This window comes from Leuresthes tenuis, unplaced genomic scaffold (assembly GCF_036924035.1).
Source record: "Leuresthes tenuis unplaced genomic scaffold, fLeuTen1.0.hap1 SCAF_5, whole genome shotgun sequence".
NCBI classification, from domain to species: Eukaryota; Metazoa; Chordata; class Actinopteri; order Atheriniformes; family Atherinopsidae; genus Leuresthes; species Leuresthes tenuis.
The window spans coordinates 19,560,422-19,580,885 of NW_027325359.1; the positions used below are offsets into that span (position 1 = coordinate 19,560,422).

Below are 20,464 nucleotides of genomic sequence, written 5' to 3' on the forward strand. Positions count from 1 at the left end.
TGTCCTCATTCCTCAGAAATCTTTTAGGTGCTCTTCTAGTGAGAGGTCTAAATGGTGGTCTTATAAAGGCAGACCAACTAATATGCAAATTCAAATTTGTTTAAAAACTGAAAGCATGAAACACTACGGAATTCCTGTGTCTCACTAATCGGATGCAAGACTCTTCTTGATACATTCAACCAGTCTGAAAAACACACTGAGTAAAACCAACAAGCCACAATCGTGAGATCTATTCCTTTTGATGGATCGAGGAATAGATCTTTTGGTCAGAAATGGTCGTTGATTTGGAAGCACTAAGTAAAGACTGACATAGCTCCTGAACACATCATCTGATTTGCAAATAAGTGCCCATCAGGACCGGAGTTGACCCACTTGCATGGAAATGGATTAGCGTCAATTACCTTCAAAAAGCATAAATCAATGCAAATGACCCTAGGACGAGCACAGGGGGGTGGGGTGGGGTGGGGTGGGGTGGTGCTGGGGGGGTGCTAGGGTTCCATGATATCTGCAGTCTCTACTCAACAATGAAAGGGGAATTAGCGCAAGTGGTAGAGCGCCTGCTTAACATGCGAGACATAGCGGGATGCCCGCATTCTCCAGGAAGCTTTAACTTGCTTGTGCTCTGTGGAGAAAGTCATTTACAGCTGATTGCAGCTAATATACAAGTCAAAGGTGGGTGTAAACTGAAAGCAAAAGTAATCTTTCAGAGCATGATTACCCTGAAGTCAGAAAACAAATTGTTCATGACACATTCAATCCCCCTAATGAACCTAATGTAAGCTAAAATAAAAATATTGCCACATAAGCATTGTTTGAAAAATGCATTTGCACAAAGTGGAATCAGAAACAAGTGTTGACAACACTGCTTTAGATGGAAAGCCGACGAGAATGGGATTTGAACCCATGCGTGCAAAGCACAATGGATTAGCAGTCCATCGCCTTAACCACTCGGCCACCTCGTCCCCTCATCTGTTGTTTTGATGCTAAAAATTCGCGTCCTCAACAACAGCTGCTAAAATTTCAGTCTCACATTGCAGCCTCATTAGTAACGCAGGGCTGTGAAAGGAGGAAATCAATTCTCCCTTCCTTCACAAAAGGAAAAAAAGGGGAAATTGCTCTAGTGGTAGAGCGCTCGCTTTGCATGTGAGAGGTAGCGGGATCTATACCTGCATTCTCCAGGAATCCTTCCTTAGCTTCACATTTCAGTGGAGGAAATCATCAACAGCTGCGGTGGTACAGCTGAAGTTGGCTTAGGGTTTTGCGATATCTGCATCGTGAGCCCTACAACCATAGGGGATGGTGTTCGAATCGAAGAGCTCGTTGAGCATCTTGTGATCCATTCATGCCTTCTCCAGGAAGCTTTGACATGATCATTGGAGGTTATTGTCGTCGTTTGGTCTTGTGTTGCCTTTGTAAAATTTCAATCTGCATCGTGAGCCCTACAACCATAGGGGATGGTGTTCGAATCGAAGAGCTCGTTGAGCATCTTGTGATCCATTCATGCCTTCTCCAGGAAGCTTTGACATGATCATTGGAGGTTATTGTCATCGTTTGGTCTTGTGTTGCCTTTGTAAAATTTCAATCTCACATGAGCGCGTCACAAGGTACAAAGGCCTTGTGGGCAGAGCATATGAATTCCTCCTTTCACAAAAGGAGAATCATTATGATCTAAATATGTTTTCATGTAGGGATCTTTGAGGTTCTTTGATTTACAAATAGGGCAAAACAAATGCAGTTGGATTTAGGGCAATTCAAATTTAGGGTTTAAGTCTCTTCAGTATATACTCAAATATGGAAGGCAAATTGGGTCAAACTATAAAGGGCTTGCTTTCCATGCAAAATGTGGCGGGATTCATGTCCTCATTCCTCAGAAATCTTTTAGGTGCTCTTCTAGTGAGAGGTCTAAATGGTGGTCTTATAAAGGCAGACCAACTAATATGAAAATTCAAATTTGTTTAAAAACTGAAAGCATGAAACACTACGGAATTCCTGTGTCTCACTAATCGGATGCAAGACTCTTCTTGATACATTCAACCAGTCTGAAAAACACACTGAGTAAAACCAACAAGCCACAATCGTGAGATCTATTCCTTTTGATGGATCGAGGAATAGATCTTTTGGTCAGAAATGGTCGTTGATTTGGAAGCACTAAGAAAAGACTGACATAGCTCCTGAACACATCATCTGATTTGCAAATAAGTGCCCATCAGGACCGGAGTTGACCCACTTGCATGGAAATGGATTAGCGTCAATTACCTTCAAAAAGCATAAATCAATGCAAATGACCCTAGGACGAGCACGGGGGATGGGGTGGGGTGGTGCTGGGGGGGTGCTAGGGTTCCATGATATCTGCAGTCTCTACTCAACAATGAAAGGGGAATTAGCGCAAGTGGTAGAGCGCCTGCTTAACATGCGAGACATAGCGGGATGCCCGCATTCTCCAGGAAGCTTTAACTTGCTTGTGCTCTGTGGAGAAAGTCATTTACAGCTGATTGCAGCTAATATACAAGTCAAAGGTGGGTGTAAACTGAAAGCAAAAGTAATCTTTCAGAGCATGATTACCCTGAAGTCAGAAAACAAATTGTTCATGACACATTCAATCCCCCTAATGAACCTAATGTAAGCTAAAATAAAAATATTGCCACATAAGCATTGTTTGAAAAATGCATTTGCACAAAGTGGAATCAGAAACAAGTGTTGACAACACTGCTTTAGATGGAAAGCCGACGAGAATGGGATTTGAACCCATGCGTGCAAAGCACAATGGATTAGCAGTCCATCGCCTTAACCACTCGGCCAAAAATGGGGCAAAAGGGACTGCCCGAAAGGGGGGGAAAAGGAAAAAAAGAGGAAGGAGGGGGGGGGAAGAGAGAAAAAGAAAAGGAGAAAAAAAGGAGGAAAACGTACACTATATCCACTTTTCTCTATTCTCTTATCTTCTCAACATTGTTTACACACACCTCTGCACTTATTGCAAGGTTTATCATCCGTTTAATTTTCATGTTTCTTGTGGGATTCGAACCTGTATTGTGGCAACACCCCAACATACCACAGTGCTTTGGACGTTACTAAAGCCTACTGTAGGGGGCAGCACACAAAATGAGTATAACTGTAAATGTAAATAAGTCTCCCATCATTTTTCCCCTCTTTTTTTGGTACACTCAATTATTTGAGAGACTAGTGTTATAATTGGCTTTGATCTTAGACATTATAAATTCATATTCTGTATTTTCCTAAATGTTCCTAGCTGGTACTTTTCCACTCTGTTCATACTGCACAATCGATGACCTTAAAAGGGTCCAAGACTTTAGAATGACATAAACAACTGGGTCAGACAAAACATCTCTATTAGGGCAGATAGGTCTGGTACATTAGATCCACGCCTAAAACAGCACTCACACATACACACACATTGTTTCTCACATCCAAAGAACACAACAAGGACAGCAACTGGCCTGATCATGCCACTAAAAACTGGCCAATTATACTCTGACAAGTGTGAAAACAACTTCTGTGAGATAAAGCTGAATATAAATATGACATGTTTCCGGATATCGGGGCTCGGCCTGACGGATTTCCTGCGGGAGCTCTGGCACTCCGAGTCCAGCTGCAATATACTTTACTATGTGACCACTGATAAATACTTTTTTAATAAACGATTTCTCCAGCTTGTTCTTGGGCTTCCAATGAAAAAATCGGGCTAACACTAGCTATCTATCTGTATCACTATTTGTGCAACACAAGTGAATGAAACAAATTCCAAATTGAGCAAAGAAAGTATTTTAAAAAAATCTTTGGTTGAGACAAAGAGTGTTGGGTTTTATTAATAAATGTAAAATAATTCTCCAAGTAATTCTGGCTTCACTTTTGACAATTGCATTAAATGGATGTCACTCACACTCACTGTTGTCCTGTTTTGCAAATGGAAATTAAATAAAAATGTGAAGGCTGTTCTTGGTTCAAGTAAAATGATCAAACTTTATTAACATTGTAACAATAATCACACAGTAACAGACGTGCAATCATCTGCGAACAGACAGACAGACAGACAGACAGACACTTAATGTAAACTTAACGCCGCAGTTAAAACGCCGCATGAAATGGAAGCTGTCCAAGCGCACTGCAGACCTCCATGGGTGGAAGAGTTTGACCACTGAAGACACACCTGTGAAAAACAAAGTCAGCCGCTGCCCAATTGCCAGTACCACTCCTCCCACAAGTGGAGTGGTAACAGTGTGTGTGTGTGTGGCACACAGTTTTTCAAAGGTATATTTGATAAAGAATTTTATCATTTTTACCCACCTGACTGGCTGCAGCAGTCCCGGTCAACATAGATGACCTCAGGTTCAGCTTGGCCCGCATTCTTGTATCGAGTGACGATGCCATGGCACAACTCTTCCAACCCTGCACCTTCACCCGTCGTCAGAACAGAGTTCAGAACCTGGCCAAACTCGTTGCCGATGTTTGTCATCCATGCAGCACTGTCCCCAATAGCGCCAGCCAGCTTCTTGGTGATCTGTAAAACAAACACTACTTTCAAACTGTTTGTTGTAATTATACACATGTGCGTGTGTCAAACCGACATTCAAGCACTTGCACCTGTTATCATATTCCTCTTTTTTTTTGGGGGGGGGGGGCAATAAATATAGCTTTCCCAGTGATAACTACTAATACAACCGATTCTCCGCAACAACCAAAAGATTCATCGCACACAAGGCCTTAAAATTGATTTTGGTCAAGACAGACACATTTGATGACAATGTGGGGGAGGAGGTTTCAGAATATGAAGATCAAATTCAGAGTCTGAGAGTGACTTTTAGAAGAGGATGACATTAATCATCAGCTATCTCCTAAATGAGAATGAACCACAGCTAGACAGCAGCAGGCCCCAGGACCAAGTGGTCAGCAGCCAAGCTGAGATTGAGATCTTACTTATGTTTTGTAAATGTTCAAAGTTGTAAAAAAGTTGTAAATGAATAATACATGATAGTTATACCAAAAAACCTTGTTGTTTATATTGCTTGAAATTGGGATGAAGTAAACATCTGTAGAGTATTTTAACATAAAATTGCTTGATTGTGTTGAATTAAAAACCCCAAAAATGCAGCGGGTCCACCAGACCAACAAACATTGCTTGAGTAACAAAAATATGACCAGAAAACAAGGGTTAATACATCTGGACACATCTGTCTGCTCTGCTCAAACACATAACCAGGCTCCGTTACCAGAGTGGAGAAAACGCCACAGATAGCCGATTAATTACTATTGCACTGACGGACAAAAATGCAAAAAAAGATAGTTCAAATTTTAAGGCATTGGCAGAGTTTATAAGGCAAATAAACAAAAAAATCAGTTACTATTTGTCTTCTGATTCTGTCATATCACTAACATCCCCACCGTCCTATTACAGGCAGAACTTCCATTGGCAAAATGGCTACGTTACAAGGAAGTTGAAATACAACTTGGATAAAGTGCCGAGAGGACGGAAGATTAAATTGCATATTGTTTGTCCCACGGTTTAACATTCGGCTTATACATGGCGTTACTTTTATGAGTATTAATCAAGTTTACAAACCTTGTTCCCGTGCTTGTCACAAGTGTATGCGAAGAAAAATATGGCCGACACTCAAAAGCGTTAACCGCGCCCCCTCCGACGTCACGTCACGTGTCCCTTTTGCCCCATTTTTGGCTGTGTTCGGACCTGTGTTCGGACCTTGTTCAGACCTTGTTCGGACCTTGTTCGGACCTCGTTAGGAACTCTTTGATGTCGTTAGGAAAGTGTTCGGACCTTGTTCGGACATGACAGAATGTGTTCGGAAGTGTTAGGACCTCTGAGGCAGTCCAAAAACCGGCGGGTACGGCCATGGAACCCTACATACAGTATCATAACTCTAAAAAAAAAAAAATTCTTCTTCTATATGCACTTTGCCAAAGGTCTGAACAAAGTTTGACAGATGAACAAATGAAGTCGATTTGCCCAGTTACATCTGAACTCCTGGAAAAGAAGAAACTAAATATCAAAGTGCTTTCACTCTTAAACCCTTCTTCCAGTTCAAATGCGAATATTCTAAAATCAAGAATAGAATAATCGTGAGTTAATTATGGAAAAAGTGTGATTAATCGCCATTAAAAAATAATCGTTTGACAGCCCTAGTAACAACATAATAACATGATAATGCAGCGCATTACTGTAAAAGTGTAATAGGGTATAAGTATGAAAAAATGAATATGAAATTGTGTGATGTGCTCATGTGCAAACAGTTCTGATATGCATGTGAATATGGGTTAAATCATGACTATCCCTGGCCACCCAGAGAAGAGTTGTACAGTCTTACGGCCAGGGGGATAAAAGTGTTGTTGAGTCTGTTTGTGCAGCAGCTGTGTATGAAAACTAGCATTAAATGAGTAACCGTAAGTGAGGTATTGATATATGACAGATTCAGTGTTATCATCAAACATGACAAAGGGAAGAATTGGTTGTTGAAAGCGAAGATCAGGTTCCACCGAGATTTGAACTCGGATCGCTGGATTCAGAGTCCAAAGTGCTGACCATTACACCATGGAACCCTACATACAGTATCATAACTTCAAAAAAAAAAAATTCTTCCTCTCTATGCACTTTGCCAAAGGTCTGACCAAATGAAGTCGATTTGCCCAGTTACATCTGAACTCCTGGAAAAGAAGAATCTAAATATAAAAGTGCTTTCCCTTTTAAACCCTTCTTCCAGTTCAAATGTGAATATTCTAAAATCAAACAGAAAGTCTTCACCGTAAGCTTGGAAATGTTCAGGTAAATACTTCAAAATAAAAATCTGGACTGGTTCAGTAACCCAAAATGAACTCATTTACATAAAAAATGGGCCTTTTTTATATTATAACGGAGAATATGACCATTAATACAAAATATTAACCATTGTTGATTAATTCGTTTGAACCATTATCTAACAGAGAAAAGCACAAATGAGTTGTTTCAGTCTTATTTCTTAATCTTAAGACTTACTTCAAAGCATTTAGATAATATGAGTTTGAAGCACTCTTAAATGAAGTTGTGACAGAGGCAAAGAAAGAAAGGTTTACAGGGTATATACAGGCTATATAATTTATAGATATAAAGATAAAAGACATTTTTTCTTTGTGTTTATTTGATTCTAACTAAATTTTCAAAATATATATAACATGATAATGCAGCGCATTACTGTAAAAGTGTAATAGGATATAAGTATGAAAAAATGAATATGAAATTGTGTGATGTGCTCATGTGCAAACAGTTCTGATATGCATGTGAATATGGGTTTAATCATGATTATCCCTGGCCACCCAGAGAAGAGTTGTACAGTCTTACGGCCAGGGGGATAAAGGTGTTGTTGGAGTCTGTTTGTGCAGCAGCTGTGTATGAGAACTTGCATCAAATGAGTAACTGTAAGTGAGGTATTCATATATGACAGATTCAGCGTTCTCATCAAACATGACAAAGGGAAGAATTGGTTGTTGAAAGTGAAGATCAGGTTCCACCGAGATTTGAACTCGGATCGCTGGATTCAAAGTCCAAAGTGCTGACCATTACACCATGGAACCCTACATACAGTATCATAACTCTAAAAAAAAAAAAATTCTTCCTCTATATGCACTTTGCCAAAGGTCTGAACAAAGTTTGACAGATGAACAAATGAAGTCGATTTGCCCAGTTACATCTGAACTCCTGGAAAAGAAGAAACTAAATATCAAAGTGCTTTCACTCTTAAACCCTTCTTCCAGTTCAAATGCGAATATTCTAAAATCAAGAATAGAATAATCGTGAGTTAATTATGGAAAAAGTGTGATTAATCGCCATTAAAAAATAATCGTTTGACAGCCCTGGTAACAACTTAATAACACTATAATGCAGCGCATTACGGTAAAAGTGTAATAGGATATAAGTATGAAAAAATGAATATGAAATTGTGTGATGTGCTCATGTGCAAACAGTTCTGATGTGCATGTGAATATGGGTTTAATCATGATTATCCCTGGCCACCCAATGAAGAGTTGTCCAGTCTTATGACCAGGGGGACAAAAGTGTTGTTGAGTCTGTTTGTGGAGCAGCTCAGAGACAGCAGCCTGCTGCTGATGATGCTCCTCTGTCTCATCAAAATTTAGTGTAGTGGATGTTGTGTATCAAAACAAGCATTAAATGAGTAACTGTAAGTGAGGTATTCATATATGACAGATTCAGCGTTCTCATCAAACATGACAAAGGGAAGAATTGGTTGTTGAAAGCAAAGATCAGGTTCCACTGAGATTTCAACTCGGATCGCTGGATTCAGAGTCCAAAGTGCTGACCATTACACCATGGAACCCTACATATAGTATCATAACTTCAAAAAAAAAATTTCTTCCTCTCTATGCACTTTGCCAAAGGTCTGAACAAATTAAGTCGATTTGCCCAGTTACATCTGAACTCCTGGAAAAGAAGAATCTAAATATAAAAGTGCTTTCACTTTTAAACCCTTCTTCCAGTTAAAATGTGAATATTCTAAAATCAAACAGAAAGTCTTCACCGTAAGCTTGGAAATGTTCAGGTAAATACTTCAAAATAAAAATCTGGACTGGTTCAGTAACCCAAAATGAACTCATTTACATAAAAAATGGGCCTTTTTTATATTATAACGGAGAATATGACCATTAATACAAAATATTAACCATTGTTGATTAATTCGTTTGAACCATTATCTAACAGAGAAAAGCACAAATGAGTTATTTCAGTCTTATTTCTTAATCTTAAGACTTACTTCAAAGCATTTAGATAATATGAGTTTGAAGCACTCTTAAATGAAGTTGTGACAGAGGTAAAAAAAGAAAGGTTTACAGGGTATATATACAGGGTATATAATGTATAGATATAAAGAGAAAAGCCAATTTTTCTTTGTGTTTATTTGATTCTAACTAAATTTACAAAATAGAGAATAATCGTGAGTTAACTATGGAAAAAGTGTGATTAATCGCGATTAATCGCGAAGTTGTGACAGAGGCAAAGAAAGAAAGGTTTACAGGGTATATACAGGCTATATAATTTATAAATATAAAGATAAAAGACATTTTTTCTTTGTGTTTATTTGATTCTAACTAAATTTACAAAATAGAGAATAATCGTGAGTTAACTATGGAAAAAGTGTGATTAATCGCGATTAATCGCGAAGTTGTGACAGAGGCAAAGAAAGAAAGGTTTACAGGGTATATACAGGCTATATAATTTATAGATATAAAGATAAAAGACATTTTTCTTTGTGTTTATTTGATTCTAACTAAATTTTCAAAATAGAGAATAATCGTGAGTTAACTATGGAAAAAGTGTGATTAATCGCCATTAAAAAATAATCGTTTGACAGCCCTAGTAACAACATAATAACATGATAATGCAGCGCATTACTGTAAAAGTGTAATAGGGTATAAGTATGAAAAAATGAATATGAAATTGTGTGATGTGCTCATGTGCAAACAGTTCTGATATGCATGTGAATATGGGTTAAATCATGACTATCCCTGGCCACCCAGAGAAGAGTTGTACAGTCTTACGGCCAGGGGGATAAAAGTGTTGTTGAGTCTGTTTGTGCAGCAGCTGTGTATGAAAACTAGCATTAAATGAGTAACCGTAAGTGAGGTATTGATATATGACAGATTCAGTGTTATCATCAAACATGACAAAGGGAAGAATTGGTTGTTGAAAGCGAAGATCAGGTTCCACCGAGATTTGAACTCGGATCGCTGGATTCAGAGTCCAAAGTGCTGACCATTACACCATGGAACCCTACATACAGTATCATAACTTCAAAAAAAAAAAATTCTTCCTCTCTATGCACTTTGCCAAAGGTCTGACCAAATGAAGTCGATTTGCCCAGTTACATCTGAACTCCTGGAAAAGAAGAATCTAAATATAAAAGTGCTTTCCCTTTTAAACCCTTCTTCCAGTTCAAATGTGAATATTCTAAAATCAAACAGAAAGTCTTCACCGTAAGCTTGGAAATGTTCAGGTAAATACTTCAAAATAAAAATCTGGACTGGTTCAGTAACCCAAAATGAACTCATTTACATAAAAAATGGGCCTTTTTTATATTATAACGGAGAATATGACCATTAATACAAAATATTAACCATTGTTGATTAATTCGTTTGAACCATTATCTAACAGAGAAAAGCACAAATGAGTTGTTTCAGTCTTATTTCTTAATCTTAAGACTTACTTCAAAGCATTTAGATAATATGAGTTTGAAGCACTCTTAAATGAAGTTGTGACAGAGGCAAAGAAAGAAAGGTTTACAGGGTATATACAGGCTATATAATTTATAGATATAAAGATAAAAGACATTTTTTCTTTGTGTTTATTTGATTCTAACTAAATTTTCAAAATATATATAACATGATAATGCAGCGCATTACTGTAAAAGTGTAATAGGAAATAAGTATGAAAAAATGAATATGAAATTGTGTGATGTGCTCATGTGCAAACAGTTCTGATATGCATGTGAATATGGGTTTAATCATGATTATCCCTGGCCACCCAGAGAAGAGTTGTACAGTCTTACGGCCAGGGGGATAAAGGTGTTGTTGGAGTCTGTTTGTGCAGCAGCTGTGTATGAGAACTTGCATCAAATGAGTAACTGTAAGTGAGGTATTCATATATGACAGATTCAGCGTTCTCATCAAACATGACAAAGGGAAGAATTGGTTGTTGAAAGTGAAGATCAGGTTCCACCGAGATTTGAACTCGGATCGCTGGATTCAAAGTCCAAAGTGCTGACCATTACACCATGGAACCCTACATACAGTATCATAACTCTAAAAAAAAAAAAATTCTTCCTCTATATGCACTTTGCCAAAGGTCTGAACAAAGTTTGACAGATGAACAAATGAAGTCGATTTGCCCAGTTACATCTGAACTCCTGGAAAAGAAGAAACTAAATATCAAAGTGCTTTCACTCTTAAACCCTTCTTCCAGTTCAAATGCGAATATTCTAAAATCAAGAATAGAATAATCGTGAGTTAATTATGGAAAAAGTGTGATTAATCGCCATTAAAAAATAATCGTTTGACAGCCCTGGTAACAACTTAATAACACTATAATGCAGCGCATTACGGTAAAAGTGTAATAGGATATAAGTATGAAAAAATGAATATGAAATTGTGTGATGTGCTCATGTGCAAACAGTTCTGATGTGCATGTGAATATGGGTTTAATCATGATTATCCCTGGCCACCCAATGAAGAGTTGTCCAGTCTTATGACCAGGGGGACAAAAGTGTTGTTGAGTCTGTTTGTGGAGCAGCTCAGAGACAGCAGCCTGCTGCTGATGATGCTCCTCTGTCTCATCAAAATTTAGTGTAGTGGATGTTGTGTATCAAAACAAGCATTAAATGAGTAACTGTAAGTGAGGTATTCATATATGACAGATTCAGCGTTCTCATCAAACATGACAAAGGGAAGAATTGGTTGTTGAAAGCAAAGATCAGGTTCCACTGAGATTTCAACTCGGATCGCTGGATTCAGAGTCCAAAGTGCTGACCATTACACCATGGAACCCTACATATAGTATCATAACTTCAAAAAAAAAATTTCTTCCTCTCTATGCACTTTGCCAAAGGTCTGAACAAATTAAGTCGATTTGCCCAGTTACATCTGAACTCCTGGAAAAGAAGAATCTAAATATAAAAGTGCTTTCACTTTTAAACCCTTCTTCCAGTTAAAATGTGAATATTCTAAAATCAAACAGAAAGTCTTCACCGTAAGCTTGGAAATGTTCAGGTAAATACTTCAAAATAAAAATCTGGACTGGTTCAGTAACCCAAAATGAACTAATTTACATAAAAAATGGGCCTTTTTTATATTATAACGGAGAATATGACCATTAATACAAAATATTAACCATTGTTGATTAATTCGTTTGAACCATTATCTAACAGAGAAAAGCACAAATGAGTTATTTCAGTCTTATTTCTTAATCTTAAGACTTACTTCAAAGCATTTAGATAATATGAGTTTGAAGCACTCTTAAATGAAGTTGTGACAGAGGTAAAAAAAGAAAGGTTTACAGGGTATATATACAGGGTATATAATGTATAGATATAAAGAGAAAAGCCAATTTTTCTTTGTGTTTATTTGATTCTAACTAAATTTACAAAATAGAGAATAATCGTGAGTTAACTATGGAAAAAGTGTGATTAATCGCGATTAATCGCGAAGTTGTGACAGAGGCAAAGAAAGAAAGGTTTACAGGGTATATACAGGCTATATAATTTATAAATATAAAGATAAAAGACATTTTTTCTTTGTGTTTATTTGATTCTAACTAAATTTACAAAATAGAGAATAATCGTGAGTTAACTATGGAAAAAGTGTGATTAATCGCGATTAATCGCGAAGTTGTGACAGAGGCAAAGAAAGAAAGGTTTACAGGGTATATACAGGCTATATAATTTATAGATATAAAGATAAAAGACATTTTTCTTTGTGTTTATTTGATTCTAACTAAATTTTCAAAATAGAGAATAATCGTGAGTTAACTATGGAAAAAGTGTGATTAATCGCCATTAAAAAATAATCGTTTGACAGCCCTAGTAACAACATAATAACATGATAATGCAGCGCATTACTGTAAAAGTGTAATAGGGTATAAGTATGAAAAAATGAATATGAAATTGTGTGATGTGCTCATGTGCAAACAGTTCTGATATGCATGTGAATATGGGTTTAATCATGATTATCCCTGGCCACCCAGAGAAGAGTTGTACAGTCTTACGGCCAGGGGGATAAAGGTGTTGTTGGAGTCTGTTTGTGCAGCAGCTGTGTATGAGAACTTGCATCAAATGAGTAACTGTAAGTGAGGTATTCATATATGACAGATTCAGCGTTCTCATCAAACATGACAAAGGGAAGAATTGGTTGTTGAAAGTGAAGATCAGGTTCCACCGAGATTTGAACTCGGATCGCTGGATTCAAAGTCCAAAGTGCTGACCATTACACCATGGAACCCTACATACAGTATCATAACTCTAAAAAAAAAAAAATTCTTCCTCTATATGCACTTTGCCAAAGGTCTGAACAAAGTTTGACAGATGAACAAATGAAGTCGATTTGCCCAGTTACATCTGAACTCCTGGAAAAGAAGAAACTAAATATCAAAGTGCTTTCACTCTTAAACCCTTCTTCCAGTTCAAATGCGAATATTCTAAAATCAAGAATAGAATAATCGTGAGTTAATTATGGAAAAAGTGTGATTAATCGCCATTAAAAAATAATCGTTTGACAGCCCTGGTAACAACTTAATAACACTATAATGCAGCGCATTACGGTAAAAGTGTAATAGGATATAAGTATGAAAAAATGAATATGAAATTGTGTGATGTGCTCATGTGCAAACAGTTCTGATGTGCATGTGAATATGGGTTTAATCATGATTATCCCTGGCCACCCAATGAAGAGTTGTCCAGTCTTATGACCAGGGGGACAAAAGTGTTGTTGAGTCTGTTTGTGGAGCAGCTCAGAGACAGCAGCCTGCTGCTGATGATGCTCCTCTGTCTCATCAAAATTTAGTGTAGTGGATGTTGTGTATCAAAACAAGCATTAAATGAGTAACTGTAAGTGAGGTATTCATATATGACAGATTCAGCGTTCTCATCAAACATGACAAAGGGAAGAATTGGTTGTTGAAAGCAAAGATCAGGTTCCACTGAGATTTCAACTCGGATCGCTGGATTCAGAGTCCAAAGTGCTGACCATTACACCATGGAACCCTACATATAGTATCATAACTTCAAAAAAAAAATTTCTTCCTCTCTATGCACTTTGCCAAAGGTCTGAACAAATTAAGTCGATTTGCCCAGTTACATCTGAACTCCTGGAAAAGAAGAATCTAAATATAAAAGTGCTTTCACTTTTAAACCCTTCTTCCAGTTAAAATGTGAATATTCTAAAATCAAACAGAAAGTCTTCACCGTAAGCTTGGAAATGTTCAGGTAAATACTTCAAAATAAAAATCTGGACTGGTTCAGTAACCCAAAATGAACTCATTTACATAAAAAATGGGCCTTTTTTATATTATAACGGAGAATATGACCATTAATACAAAATATTAACCATTGTTGATTAATTCGTTTGAACCATTATCTAACAGAGAAAAGCACAAATGAGTTATTTCAGTCTTATTTCTTAATCTTAAGACTTACTTCAAAGCATTTAGATAATATGAGTTTGAAGCACTCTTAAATGAAGTTGTGACAGAGGTAAAAAAAGAAAGGTTTACAGGGTATATATACAGGGTATATAATGTATAGATATAAAGAGAAAAGCCAATTTTTCTTTGTGTTTATTTGATTCTAACTAAATTTACAAAATAGAGAATAATCGTGAGTTAACTATGGAAAAAGTGTGATTAATCGCGATTAATCGCGAAGTTGTGACAGAGGCAAAGAAAGAAAGGTTTACAGGGTATATACAGGCTATATAATTTATAAATATAAAGATAAAAGACATTTTTTCTTTGTGTTTATTTGATTCTAACTAAATTTACAAAATAGAGAATAATCGTGAGTTAACTATGGAAAAAGTGTGATTAATCGCGATTAATCGCGAAGTTGTGACAGAGGCAAAGAAAGAAAGGTTTACAGGGTATATACAGGCTATATAATTTATAGATATAAAGATAAAAGACATTTTTCTTTGTGTTTATTTGATTCTAACTAAATTTTCAAAATAGAGAATAATCGTGAGTTAACTATGGAAAAAGTGTGATTAATCGCCATTAAAAAATAATCGTTTGACAGCCCTAGTAACAACATAATAACATGATAATGCAGCGCATTACTGTAAAAGTGTAATAGGGTATAAGTATGAAAAAATGAATATGAAATTGTGTGATGTGCTCATGTGCAAACAGTTCTGATATGCATGTGAATATGGGTTAAATCATGACTATCCCTGGCCACCCAGAGAAGAGTTGTACAGTCTTACGGCCAGGGGGATAAAAGTGTTGTTGAGTCTGTTTGTGCAGCAGCTGTGTATGAAAACTAGCATTAAATGAGTAACCGTAAGTGAGGTATTGATATATGACAGATTCAGTGTTATCATCAAACATGACAAAGGGAAGAATTGGTTGTTGAAAGCGAAGATCAGGTTCCACCGAGATTTGAACTCGGATCGCTGGATTCAGAGTCCAAAGTGCTGACCATTACACCATGGAACCCTACATACAGTATCATAACTTCAAAAAAAAAAAATTCTTCCTCTCTATGCACTTTGCCAAAGGTCTGACCAAATGAAGTCGATTTGCCCAGTTACATCTGAACTCCTGGAAAAGAAGAATCTAAATATAAAAGTGCTTTCCCTTTTAAACCCTTCTTCCAGTTCAAATGTGAATATTCTAAAATCAAACAGAAAGTCTTCACCGTAAGCTTGGAAATGTTCAGGTAAATACTTCAAAATAAAAATCTGGACTGGTTCAGTAATCCAAAATGAACTCATTTACATAAAAAATGGGCCTTTTTTATATTATAACGGAGAATATGACCATTAATACAAAATATTAACCATTGTTGATTAATTCGTTTGAACCATTATCTAACAGAGAAAAGCACAAATGAGTTGTTTCAGTCTTATTTCTTAATCTTAAGACTTACTTCAAAGCATTTAGATAATATGAGTTTGAAGCACTCTTAAATGAAGTTGTGACAGAGGCAAAGAAAGAAAGGTTTACAGGGTATATACAGGCTATATAATTTATAGATATAAAGATAAAAGACATTTTTTCTTTGTGTTTATTTGATTCTAACTAAATTTTCAAAATATATATAACATGATAATGCAGCGCATTACTGTAAAAGTGTAATAGGATATAAGTATGAAAAAATGAATATGAAATTGTGTGATGTGCTCATGTGCAAACAGTTCTGATATGCATGTGAATATGGGTTTAATCATGATTATCCCTGGCCACCCAGAGAAGAGTTGTGCAGTCTTACGGCCAGGGGGATAAAGGTGTTGTTGGAGTCTGTTTGTGCAGCAACTGTGTATGAGAACTTGCATCAAATGAGTAACTGTAAGTGAGGTATTCATATATGACAGATTCAGCGTTCTCATCAAACATGACAAAGGGAAGAATTGGTTGTTGAAAGTGAAGATCAGGTTCCACCGAGATTTGAACTCGGATCGCTGGATTCAAAGTCCAAAGTGCTGACCATTACACCATGGAACCCTACATACAGTATCATAACTCTAAAAAAAAAAAAATTCTTCCTCTATATGCACTTTGCCAAAGGTCTGAACAAAGTTTGACAGATGAACAAATGAAGTCGATTTGCCCAGTTACATCTGAACTCCTGGAAAAGAAGAAACTAAATATCAAAGTGCTTTCACTCTTAAACCCTTCTTCCAGTTCAAATGCGAATATTCTAAAATCAAGAATAGAATAATCGTGAGTTAATTATGGAAAAAGTGTGATTAATCGCCATTAAAAAATAATCGTTTGACAGCCCTAGTAACAACATAATAACATGATAATGCAGCGCATTACTGTAAAAGTGTAATAGGGTATAAGTATGAAAAAATGAATATGAAATTGTGTGATGTGCTCATGTGCAAACAGTTCTGATATGCATGTGAATATGGGTTTAATCATGATTATCCCTGGCCACCCAATGAAGAGTTGTCCAGTCTTATGACCAGGGGGACAAAAGTGTTGTTGAGTCTGTTTGTGGAGCAGCTCAGAGACAGCAGCCTGCTGCTGATGATGCTCCTCTGTCTCATCAAAATTTAGTGTAGTGGATGTTGTGTATCAAAACAAGCATTAAATGAGTAACTGTAAGTGAGGTATTCATATATGACAGATTCAGCGTTCTCATCAAACATGACAAAGGGAAGAATTGGTTGTTGAAAGCAAAGATCAGGTTCCACTGAGATTTCAACTCGGATCGCTGGATTCAGAGTCCAAAGTGCTGACCATTACACCATGGAACCCTACATATAGTATCATAACTTCAAAAAAAAAATTTCTTCCTCTCTATGCACTTTGCCAAAGGTCTGAACAAATTAAGTCGATTTGCCCAGTTACATCTGAACTCCTGGAAAAGAAGAATCTAAATATAAAAGTGCTTTCACTTTTAAACCCTTCTTCCAGTTCAAATGTGAATATTCTAAAATCAAACAGAAAGTCTTCACCGTAAGCTTGGAAATGTTCAGGTAAATACTTCAAAATAAAAATCTGGACTGGTTCAGTAACCCAAAATGAACTCATTTACATAAAAAATGGGCCTTTTTTATATTATAACGGAGAATATGACCATTAATACAAAATATTAACCATTGTTGATTAATTCGTTTGAACCATTATCTAACAGAGAAAAGCACAAATGAGTTATTTCAGTCTTATTTCTTAATCTTAAGACTTACTTCAAAGCATTTAGATAATATGAGTTTGAAGCACTCTTAAATGAAGTTGTGACAGAGGTAAAGAAAGAAAGGTTTACAGGGTATATATACAGGGTATATAATGTATAGATATAAAGAGAAAAGCCAATTTTTCTTTGTGTTTATTTGATTCTAACTAAATTTACAAAATAGAGAATAATCGTGAGTTAACTATGGAAAAAGTGTGATTAATCGCGATTAATCGCGAAGTTGTGACAGAGGCAAAGAAAGAAAGGTTTACAGGGTATATGCAGGCTATATAATTTATAAATATAAAGATAAAAGACATTTTTTCTTTGTGTTTATTTGATTCTAACTAAATTTACAAAATAGAGAATAATCGTGAGTTAACTATGGAAAAAGTGTGATTAATCGCGATTAATCGCGAAGTTGTGACAGAGGCAAAGAAAGAAAGGTTTACAGGGTATATACAGGCTATATAATTTATAGATATAAAGATAAAAGACATTTTTCTTTGTGTTTATTTGATTCTAACTAAATTTTCAAAATAGAGAATAATCGTGAGTTAACTATGGAAAAAGTGTGATTAATCGCCATTAAAAAATAATCGTTTGACAGCCCTAGTAACAACATAATAACATGATAATGCAGCGCATTACTGTAAAAGTGTAATAGGGTATAAGTATGAAAAAATGAATATGAAATTGTGTGATGTGCTCATGTGCAAACAGTTCTGATATGCATGTGAATATGGGTTAAATCATGACTATCCCTGGCCACCCAGAGAAGAGTTGTACAGTCTTACGGCCAGGGGGATAAAAGTGTTGTTGAGTCTGTTTGTGCAGCAGCTGTGTATGAAAACTAGCATTAAATGAGTAACCGTAAGTGAGGTATTGATATATGACAGATTCAGTGTTATCATCAAACATGACAAAGGGAAGAATTGGTTGTTGAAAGCGAAGATCAGGTTCCACCGAGATTTGAACTCGGATCGCTGGATTCAGAGTCCAAAGTGCTGACCATTACACCATGGAACCCTACATACAGTATCATAACTTCAAAAAAAAAAAATTCTTCCTCTCTATGCACTTTGCCAAAGGTCTGACCAAATGAAGTCGATTTGCCCAGTTACATCTGAACTCCTGGAAAAGAAGAATCTAAATATAAAAGTGCTTTCCCTTTTAAACCCTTCTTCCAGTTCAAATGTGAATATTCTAAAATCAAACAGAAAGTCTTCACCGTAAGCTTGGAAATGTTCAGGTAAATACTTCAAAATAAAAATCTGGACTGGTTCAGTAACCCAAAATGAACTCATTTACATAAAAAATGGGCCTTTTTTATATTATAACGGAGAATATGACCATTAATACAAAATATTAACCATTGTTGATTAATTCGTTTGAACCATTATCTAACAGAGAAAAGCACAAATGAGTTGTTTCAGTCTTATTTCTTAATCTTAAGACTTACTTCAAAGCATTTAGATAATATGAGTTTGAAGCACTCTTAAATGAAGTTGTGACAGAGGCAAAGAAAGAAAGGTTTACAGGGTATATACAGGCTATATAATTTATAGATATAAAGATAAAAGACATTTTTTCTTTGTGTTTATTTGATTCTAACTAAATTTTCAAAATATATATAACATGATAATGCAGCGCATTACTGTAAAAGTGTAATAGGATATAAGTATGAAAAAATGAATATGAAATTGTGTGATGTGCTCATGTGCAAACAGTTCTGATATGCATGTGAATATGGGTTTAATCATGATTATCCCTGGCCACCCAGAGAAGAGTTGTACAGTCTTACGGCCAGGGGGATAAAGGTGTTGTTGGAGTCTGTTTGTGCAGCAGCTGTGTATGAGAACTTGCATCAAATGAGTAACTGTAAGTGAGGTATTCATATATGACAGATTCAGCGTTCTCATCAAACATGACAAAGGGAAGAATTGGTTGTTGAAAGTGAAGATCAGGTTCCACCGAGATTTGAACTCGGATCGCTGGATTCAAAGTCCAAAGTGCTGACCATTACACCATGGAACCCTACATACAGTATCATAACTCTAAAAAAAAAAAAATTCTTCCTCTATATGCACTTTGCCAAAGGTCTGAACAAAGTTTGACAGATGAACAAATGAAGTCGATTTGCCCAGTTACATCTGAACTCCTGGAAAAGAAGAAACTAAATATCAAAGTGCTTTCACTCTTAAACCCTTCTTCCAGTTCAAATGCGAATATTCTAAAATCAAGAATAGAATAATCGTGAGTTAATTATGGAAAAAGTGTGATTAATCGCCATTAAAAAATAATCGTTTGACAGCCCTGGTAACAACTTAATAACACTATAATGCAGCGCATTACGGTAAAAGTGTAATAGGATATAAGTATGAAAAAATGAATATGAAATTGTGTGATGTGCTCATGTGCAAACAGTTCTGATGTGCATGTGAATATGGGTTTAATCATGATTATCCCTGGCCACCCAATGAAGAGTTGTCCAGTCTTATGACCAGGGGGACAAAAGTGTTGTTGAGTCTGTTTGTGGAGCAGCTCAGAGACAGCAGCCTGCTGCTGATGATGCTCCTCTGTCTCATCAAAATTTAGTGTAGTGGATGTTGTGTATCAAAACAAGCATTAAATGAGTAACTGTAAGTGAGGTATTCATATATGACAGATTCAGCGTTCTCATCAAACATGACAAAGGGAAGAATTGGTTGTTGAAAGCAAAGATCAGGTTCCACTGAGATTTCAACTCGGATCGCTGGATTCAGAGTCCAAAGTGCTGACCATTACACCATGGAACCCTACATATAGTATCATAACTTCAAAAAAAAAATTTCTTCCTCTCTATGCACTTTGCCAAAGGTCTGAACAAATTAAGTCGATTTGCCCAGTTACATCTGAACTCCTGGAAAAGAAGAATCTAAATATAAAAGTGCTTTCACTTTTAAACCCTTCTTCCAGTTAAAATGTGAATATTCTATAATCAAACAGAAAGTCTTCACCGTAAGCTTGGAAATGTTCAGGTAAATACTTCAAAATAAAAATCTGGACTGGTTCAGTAACCCAAA

General features: G+C 36.3%; 11 non-coding genes across 11 annotated transcripts; all 11 read right to left on the reverse strand.

Annotated features, from left to right (window-relative positions):
* Positions 1 to 880: 880 nt before the first annotated feature.
* On the reverse strand, positions 881 to 962 carry trnas-gcu (transfer RNA serine (anticodon GCU)). Its single transcript has one exon. It is a non-coding gene; the product is annotated as a tRNA-Ser (tRNA).
* A 1,759-nt stretch (positions 963 to 2,721) lies between these two features.
* trnas-gcu (transfer RNA serine (anticodon GCU)) lies at positions 2,722 to 2,809 on the reverse strand. Its single transcript has one exon. It is a non-coding gene; the product is annotated as a tRNA-Ser (tRNA).
* A 3,686-nt stretch (positions 2,810 to 6,495) lies between these two features.
* On the reverse strand, positions 6,496 to 6,567 carry trnaq-cug (transfer RNA glutamine (anticodon CUG)). The gene has a single exon. It is a non-coding gene; the product is annotated as a tRNA-Gln (tRNA).
* Positions 6,568 to 7,503: 936 nt separating this feature from the next.
* trnaq-uug (transfer RNA glutamine (anticodon UUG)) lies at positions 7,504 to 7,575 on the reverse strand. Its single transcript has one exon. It is a non-coding gene; the product is annotated as a tRNA-Gln (tRNA).
* Positions 7,576 to 9,712: 2,137 nt separating this feature from the next.
* Positions 9,713 to 9,784, reverse strand: trnaq-cug (transfer RNA glutamine (anticodon CUG)). The gene has a single exon. It is a non-coding gene; the product is annotated as a tRNA-Gln (tRNA).
* A 936-nt stretch (positions 9,785 to 10,720) lies between these two features.
* Positions 10,721 to 10,792, reverse strand: trnaq-uug (transfer RNA glutamine (anticodon UUG)). The gene has a single exon. It is a non-coding gene; the product is annotated as a tRNA-Gln (tRNA).
* A 2,138-nt stretch (positions 10,793 to 12,930) lies between these two features.
* On the reverse strand, positions 12,931 to 13,002 carry trnaq-uug (transfer RNA glutamine (anticodon UUG)). The gene has a single exon. It is a non-coding gene; the product is annotated as a tRNA-Gln (tRNA).
* Positions 13,003 to 15,139: 2,137 nt separating this feature from the next.
* On the reverse strand, positions 15,140 to 15,211 carry trnaq-cug (transfer RNA glutamine (anticodon CUG)). Its single transcript has one exon. It is a non-coding gene; the product is annotated as a tRNA-Gln (tRNA).
* A 936-nt stretch (positions 15,212 to 16,147) lies between these two features.
* On the reverse strand, positions 16,148 to 16,219 carry trnaq-uug (transfer RNA glutamine (anticodon UUG)). Its single transcript has one exon. It is a non-coding gene; the product is annotated as a tRNA-Gln (tRNA).
* Positions 16,220 to 18,356: 2,137 nt separating this feature from the next.
* trnaq-cug (transfer RNA glutamine (anticodon CUG)) lies at positions 18,357 to 18,428 on the reverse strand. The gene has a single exon. It is a non-coding gene; the product is annotated as a tRNA-Gln (tRNA).
* Positions 18,429 to 19,364: 936 nt separating this feature from the next.
* On the reverse strand, positions 19,365 to 19,436 carry trnaq-uug (transfer RNA glutamine (anticodon UUG)). Its single transcript has one exon. It is a non-coding gene; the product is annotated as a tRNA-Gln (tRNA).
* Positions 19,437 to 20,464: the final 1,028 nt, after the last annotated feature.